This window comes from Hevea brasiliensis, chromosome 11 (assembly GCF_030052815.1).
Source record: "Hevea brasiliensis isolate MT/VB/25A 57/8 chromosome 11, ASM3005281v1, whole genome shotgun sequence".
NCBI classification, from domain to species: domain Eukaryota; kingdom Viridiplantae; phylum Streptophyta; class Magnoliopsida; order Malpighiales; family Euphorbiaceae; genus Hevea; species Hevea brasiliensis.
In genome coordinates this window covers 22,658,067-22,666,392 of record NC_079503.1, presented here as the reverse complement: position 1 = coordinate 22,666,392, position 8,326 = coordinate 22,658,067, and positions in this window count along the sequence as shown.

Genomic DNA, 8,326 nt, shown 5'->3' with positions numbered 1-8,326 from the left:
GAAATTCATAGTTTTCAAAGCCTGGTGGTTGTTCAACATAAACTTCTTCCTCAATATAACCATTTAAGAATGCACTCTTAACATCCATTTGATAGAGCATAAAATTTTTATAACATGCAAATGCACATAACATTCTAATGGCTTCAATTCTAGCAACTGGAGCAAAAGTCTCATCAAAATCAATACCTTCCTCTTGATTATATCCTTGAGCAACTAATCTAGCCTTATTTCTAATGACATGTCCTTTATCATCCATTTTGTTCCTAAAAACCCACTTGGTACCAATGATAGAATAATTTCTAGGCCTAGGAACAAGTTTCCATACTTTATTTCTCTCAAATTGATTGAGTTCTTCTTGCATAGCAAGAATCCAACTCTCATCACTTTGAGCTTCATTATAAGACTTTGGTTCAAGTTGAGAAACAAATGCAACGTTACCAAAGTATTTTCGAAGTTGAGCTCTTGTCATCATCTTTTGTGAAGGGCTATCAATTATGTCCTCCTTTGGATGATCTCTATGATATCTCCATTCTTGAGGTAGGTCATCATGATGTGGTTCATCAATTTGGAGTTCTTCAATATTGGGCAATACTTCTTGATCACCTTCTTGATCTTTCTCATTAGCATCTTTATTGTCAATATCATTCCCAAATGCACTTTGGGGCTCAATAGGTTGACTTTGTTACTTTTGAGTCTCATCTTTTTTTCTTCCAAAAATTTCACCTAGTTCATCATCATCACAAATAATCTTTCTTTCCAAGAAGTTGTTAGTTTCATCAAATATAACATGAATGGTTTCCTCAACTAACAAAGTTCTCCTATTAAAGACTCGATAAGCTTTGCTATGCATTGAATATCCTAGAAAAATACCTTCATCTGATTTTACATCAAACTTTTTGAGATTATCTTTCTTATTGTTCAAAATATAACACTTACAACCAAATGCACGAAAGTAAGAAATGTTAGGCTTCCTCCCTTTCCATAATTCATAAGAGGTTTTCTTTAAGAGTGGCCTAATCATTGCTCTATTCAAGATATAGCAAGCAGTGTTTATGGCTTCTGCCCAAAAATATTTTGGAAGACTATGTTCACTAAGCATTGTTCTTGCCATTTCTTGTAAAGTTCTATTTTTCCTCTCTACAACTCCATTTTGTTGTGGGGTTCTAGGAGCTGAAAAGTTATGAAAAATGCCATTGTTTGAACAAAATTCATCAAAAGATTGGTTTTCAAACTCTCTCCCATGATCACTTCTAATGGAGGAAATGGCTAAGCCTTTTTCACTTTGTACTTTCTTACAAAAAGATATAAATATACTAAAAGTTTCATCCTTATGTGCAAGAAAATATGTCCATGTATACCTAGTGTAATCATCTACTATGACCAAGGTATACGCTTTACCACCAAGACTAATAGGTGTAATAGGACCAAACAAATCAAGATGTAACAACTCAAGAGGTCTAGATGTTGAAATAACATTCTTTGATTTGAAAGAAACTTTGGTTTGTTTCCCAAGAGAACAAGGCTTGCAAACATGGTCTTTTTCAAAGTTAATTTTTGGCAAACCTTTAACAAGGTCATATCTTAAAAGTTTTGAAATCACATGCATACTAGCATGACCAAGTCTTCTATGCCACAACCAACTATCTTCTTCAAGAGATACAAGGCATCTTTCATTTCCATTTTCAATAATATTCAAATCAAGCAAATATACATTTTCACTTCTAGGTGCAATGAATAATGTATGATCATTATGCAAACTTCTAATCTCACAATGTGTAGAATTAAAAGTAACTTTGTAACCTTTATCACATAATTGACTTACACTAAGGAGATTGAATTTCAAACCTTCAACTAATGCGACATCCTTTATGCTTGGATTTTTCCCAATAGAGCCACTTCCAATGATATAAGCTTTGCCTTTGTCCCCAAATCTCACATGTCCACCACTTTTCAAGATGAGGTTTGAAAATTTTTCTTTGTCTCCATTCATGTGTCTTGAACAAGCACTATCAACATACCATTGTTCACACTCTTGCTTGCTTCTAAGACATACCTGAAATTTATTGACTATTTCTTAGGTACCCAAGCAAGTTTGGGTCCTTGAGAGTTAGAGACATTAGGAATTGTTCCTTTAGGCACCCATATCCTTTTTACTTTTGAGGAACCTTTCCTTATGGGACAATGACTAACCATATGACCATTTTGGTTACAATAGAAGCAAATGACATTTGATAATGAATGAGATGAAGCTTTTACAAAGAAATTTTTGTATTTTCCATAGTGCATGAATCCATCATAACCAAGACCAGATTTTTGATTTGATAATCTTTGAGAACCAAGTAACGTATCAAGAATTTGTGTGCCATTTGTGAATTTAGCTAAATCATTGGTCAAAGATTCCACCTTAGTTTCTAAAATCCTGTTTTTCTCAATGAGTTTTTCACAAGCAATTTTTGAATCTTCTAACTCCTTATTCAGCTCATCATACAAGAGCATTTGATTTTTATAAAATTTATTTTCTTGTACAACAATGCTCATAGAATCATTTTCAGCTCTTAAGGAAGCAATTTCTTTATTTAAAGCAGAACATTTTTTCTTATAAACTTTGTATTCTTCATATAATTTGGCAAATGCTTCTTCATAATCTTCAATACTAAGAAAGTCAGAATTATTTACCTCAGCATTGATTTCTCTTTGTTGGGAACTTTCTGGTTTATCCTCTCCTAGAGCCATGAGACAAATGTGTGCAACCTCCTTGTCACTAGAGTTATCACTTGAGGAATCATCACTATCCATCCAACCAGCAACCAAGGCTTTCTTGCTCTTGTCCTTTGAATTCTTCTTTTTCAGTTTAGGACAATTTGGCTTGATGTGACCAAGTTTGTTGCATTCAAAGCATTTAATCTCACTTTGATCTTTGCTTGTTTCACCTTTGGGAGAATATTTCTTTAGGAATTTCTTATATTTTGAACCTCCCTTTTTGAATGCTTTCTTGAATCTTCTTGTAATCATGGCAAGATCATCTTCATCACTTGAACAATTGAGTCACTTGAGGCAGCCTTTAAAAGCTATAGTTTTCCTTAATTCATCCTCTTGGCTTGACTTTAAGGCAATTCCTCTCTTTTTCTTTTCATCATCTACATTGCTCTTGCTCTTGTCATAAAGCATTTCATGAGCAATAAGAGAACCAATCAGCTCATCATAAGTGAATTTGGAGAAATCTTTGGTGTCAAAGATCACTGTAACCTTTGTTTCCCATGATTTAGGTAGTGACCTCAAGACTTTCTTGACTAACTCTTCTTGATGAATTCTTTTTCAAGAGCTTTGAGAATATTCACCAGATCAAGAAATCTTGTGCTCATTTCTGAAATGGTTTCTCCAGTTTCATCTCAAATAGTTCATATTCCGAACAAGCCTATTTGCTTTTGATTCCTTCACTTGATTAGTCCCTTCATATGTGACTTCAAGTTTATCCCACACTTCTTTTGCAGATGCACAACCTGAAATACGATTATACTCAGTTGCATCAAGTGCACAATGAAGAATGTTTAAAGCTTTAGCATTTGAAGAAACTTTCTTCCAATCAAGTTCATTATATTCATCTTCTAGTTTTTCTCTACAACCATCAGCATGCAATTCTAATGGAATTTGGGACCTTTAACAATTCTTTGCCATGCTTCAATATCAACAGATTGAATAAAATTTCTCATCCTCACTTTCCAAAAAGAATAATTAGAACCATTAAACAAAGGTGGTCTAGTGATAGAGTGTCCTTCAGCTAAAGGTGCAGGGATACCAGCTGTGTTAGATGTGCCAGCCATTGTAGGATCTCTCTAAGGTGTTTAAACCCCAAGCAAGAGAGACAAGCTCTGATACCAATTTGTTGTCCCAAAGAAAGTGACCAAGAGGGGGGTGAATTGGACACTTTAGACAATTTTTCAGCCCTTGCTCTAGACTTAATGAAAAATTGAGGCTTTGCACTTCTATGTATGTGTATAACTCTGTTCCTAGGGTGTAATTTAAGTAATCAATCAAGTTATGCACAAATACTAGTTCATACACAAAATAATTACTTGATATCAAGTGTATTTTCTCACATAAAATTCAGAGTTTGCAATATTAGCTCAATAAACAAATTCTCAACACATTCAATATATATAATCAGAAAATCAAAGTGCTGAAAATTAAAGAGTTAAGGGAATAAGAGAATCAAACACAATGTTTATAGTGGTTCGGCTCTCTTAGCCTACATCCACTCTTCCCAAAGTCCCACTTTGAGAGTCACTCCACTATTTGATCTTTTCAACAGGCAAGATTCAAAGCCTTTACAATATCAACAAGCTTCCCAGGTGCTTGAGGACCTTTACAACGTCTTTGCTTCCCACAAAAGACCACAAGCTTCACAAGGTGCTTGAAAACCTTCCACAAGTGTGTCCTCACACTTACACAACCTTAAATAGGTTTTGATGTAGAAGAAATCACTCTCAATAACTCTCAAATACAGAATTTAATGCTAGAAGATTGAGAGAGAAGATTTGCCACTCAAGCTCAAGAGTAATTGAATGAAAGCTTTAAAAACCACAATAAATTCACCATGAATAAGAACACTTTCATTAGTTAGAATTGTAGTAAATGATGCCTTTTATAGGTGCTTTTCATTGCTAAAAACGTCTGCTGGAGAGTGTGTCCAACGACTCTTTAATTTTCAAAAAACTAGCCGTTATTGCTTAGAAAGTCGTGCAGCAGAGTTGAGTCAGGTCAGGTCATAAAAATAGTTAACTAAAATTTTCACCGGTTAACTAGTTTTGTAAGATAGAGAATTTTAGACATCAAAACTAGTTAACTAATTTTTGCAACGGGTTAACTAATTTCGCTACTGCCAGACTTAAAAATTGAAATTTTGAGTTTTTGAAGAAAGGTTGTAAAAATTTTTTTGACCATTCAAAAACCTTAGGAATGATATAAAAACACTTTCTAAACCCTTGAATCTAAAAACAAAATTGATTTTAGGTCTCAAATGGCATAAATTCTCCAATCTTGTACAATGGACCTAAGAGCTTAATTTCTATCATATTTCTTCATGGACTTTGATTCGTCTTGTGTTATACAAGATGATAAACTCCTTTTATATCAGCCATGTCAATAGAATAGTCCTTCCATCAATGTCTTTGCATATCATGACCTATAAAATCACTTCAAATACTTATGCACAAAAGGTTAATGTATATTTCATTAAGTTTTGTTATCATCAAAATCAAGCTCATTTTAGCTTACAGGGCCTACACTTCTTATATACACATGGTTCATCCACATTTTTTATAAAATCAAATGACTTAATGGCTTCATTAAAATGGAAGTTCCAACTCCTCGAAGCTTGTTTCAATCCATTAATGGATCACTTTAGCTTGCACACCTTGGAACTATCTTGGGATTCAAAACCCCTAGGTTGTTCCATGAAAAAGTTTTCTTTAATGTATCCATTGAGAAAAGCTATTTTAACATCCATCTGCCAAATCTCATAATCATAGTATGTAGCTATTGCTAATAAAATCCTAATTAATTTTAGCATGGCAATAGGTGAGAAAGTCTCCTCATAGTCGATTCCTTGCCTTTGGCAAAACCCTTTCGCTACTAGCCTTACTTTATAGGTCTCTAACTTTCCATTAGAACTAATTTTCTTCTTGAAAACCCATTTATTCCTTATAGGTACAATACCTTCAGGTGGGTCAACAAGGTCCCAAACTTGATTCTTATGCATGAAATCAATTTCGAATTTCATAGCTTCAATCCATTTTGAAGAGTCTATATCTGATATAGCTTCTTCATAGGTAAGAGGATCATCTCCATAATCCACTTCTTCATGAGTAAACAACTCTTTCTCATCTTCATGAAGAAAACCATATCTCACTGATGGTTGAGATATCCTGGTCGATCTGCGACGAATTACTGTAGATGTTTCATTAATAGGTGTAGGTTGACTAGATGGATCTATATCCATTTGATTTGGGGTAGTTCTACTCGTGCCTCTTTAGCTGTCTTGAAGCATAAGCCACCAATTTCCTATGCGGCATTGAAACACACCCCAAACCAACTGTGGAGGCATCATAGTACACAGTATATCCTTCACCACTTATCGGTAATGTTAGCATGGGAGCTGTAGTTAGACATTGTCACACCTTACCCCTCTGTAAGGCATAACATGATCCCGTAGTATACCTAATGAATTACCTACTCTGTATATCGATAACACATTAAATACACTACAAAGGATTTTAAAACAATTTTCTTACTTTTTGAAAGTGGTGAGCTTTTCTAGCAGGTATTTAAAACATTTAATTGAAGTTTAAAAACTAGTTAAAATTTTTGTCAATTTTTATTTTTACGCAAATTTTGAAAAAATTTCGGTAGAGTGCCGTCTATATTTGAGAAAAATAGTTCTTCCAACACCTGGAAAAACACTTCCAATAATTCATTTCATCAAAATCAACCACTACCACAACAATACACAGTTATATTATGCCATCAGAACAATGTTCATCTCAATAGCCGGAGGCTTATGAGGAATCACAAGGCTAGCTAGCTCAAACTATAGGTACCCATTCAATTTCTTCCTCTACTGGCACACACCTCAACACTTCAGCTAGAGAAGGAATCAAAATTCAAAACTAATTCCTCCCACTAATCATGCTAATGAGGCATTCAGATATATGGTCATGACACTGTGGTTTCAAAACTATCTTAACATTTTACTAAACATTTATTGACAATTCAAACACATACAATTAAATTTCCAACAATTTAAGTCAAAAGCATAATATTCATTTCATTCACAAATTTGGAATATAAGTATATCACAATTCATTTCATGCATTTTGCAAAGGAAATTTTAAAGAATATTTATGTTGTGCACAAACCTCGTGCGAGTCACCTCAAGGCCTTGACTCGACGTCTCAGGTTCTTTCTCGGTATTCCTTTCAACTGAAACACTCAATTTTACAGTTTTTCAATATCACAATTTATCATAAATCCAAAACAAATTCAAATTTATTTATTTGTAGCTTTAATATGCTTAACTTGATGTTCTTTAAAATTTACATTTTGAGGTTACTATTCATGATACTATTCAAGCTAAATTGTTGACTTTCTCATGCTTAATAGGTATGGGAATTTTAATTTCATCCACATACCACATTTTGGTTACTTAATTTATTGGTTTTGGTTATTTCCTCAAATTTTAAGTCTCTTAGGTGAAATTTCAAAATTTCAGATTTAGTGTCCTGTTTTGCACTGTTCCATTGGTCAAGTTTCTGTTGAAATTTGTCTAAATTTTCTGCATAGAAGTTGTTTCTTATTGTCTTAAATTTATTTTCCTTTTTGAATCACTCCATTTGGAGTTTTTTAGCCCAAGATATGACCATTTGAATGGGGCTGGCCGGATTTGGTGTTACCTAGAATTCTAGGCATTTTCTGGATACTGGCAGTTTTGGTGTGCTAATTGCAGGTGACTTTTCGGATAGTTTATGATCAAAATTTGGGTTTGTTTCTTTCAAGAAAGTTGTAGGATTATGTCTCAGCTTTCCATCGATATAAGATTCGGGTCATTTGGACCTTCCTAGACCAAGTTATGGTCATTTAAGTGACTACTGTTCATTTGGTCATTTTTGTATAGGGCAGTGTGCCCAAATCCAGATTTGGCATAATTGTTCACTATCCTAATGTCATTTTCTGGGCATGGTTCCTAAATGAAAAATGTGCCATTTTGTGTCTATTTTCATTCCCAATTAACCTCATACCAATTGGGTTGGTAAATTTCCGGTTTTGGTACCTGAAAGGGACCTAGGTCAAGCTACTAGAATCTGATCAATAACCAATCCGAATTGTAACTTGGTTCTAGCAATTCACACACACCATAAATGGTCACAATTGACCATTTCTCAACTCAAGTAAGGTTATTGGCATCAATTAACTAATTCTCCAATTTTTTTCCCAATTATCAAAATACTCAAGAACCCTAATTACATAAAGTTCAAATCTAAAGCATTCAAAACATATATCCATACTGTATGTACATAACTCAACCTAAACAACCATTTAATTTCACCAAATTCCATGAATTCCAACCACACCTAAGGCTGGCCAAATTTCTAGTTACTCCCCCAACAAGTGTTTTCTTTTGATTTTAAGTTAAAATCTAAGCTACTTAAACTAAAAACATAAGTATTAAACACAAATTTTCAATTCAACTACTAACTTCAAACTTGAAATTCAATCACCAAATTTCCTTCACTTTCTCCTTTCTTTTTCCTCTTCAATCTCCTTCTCTATT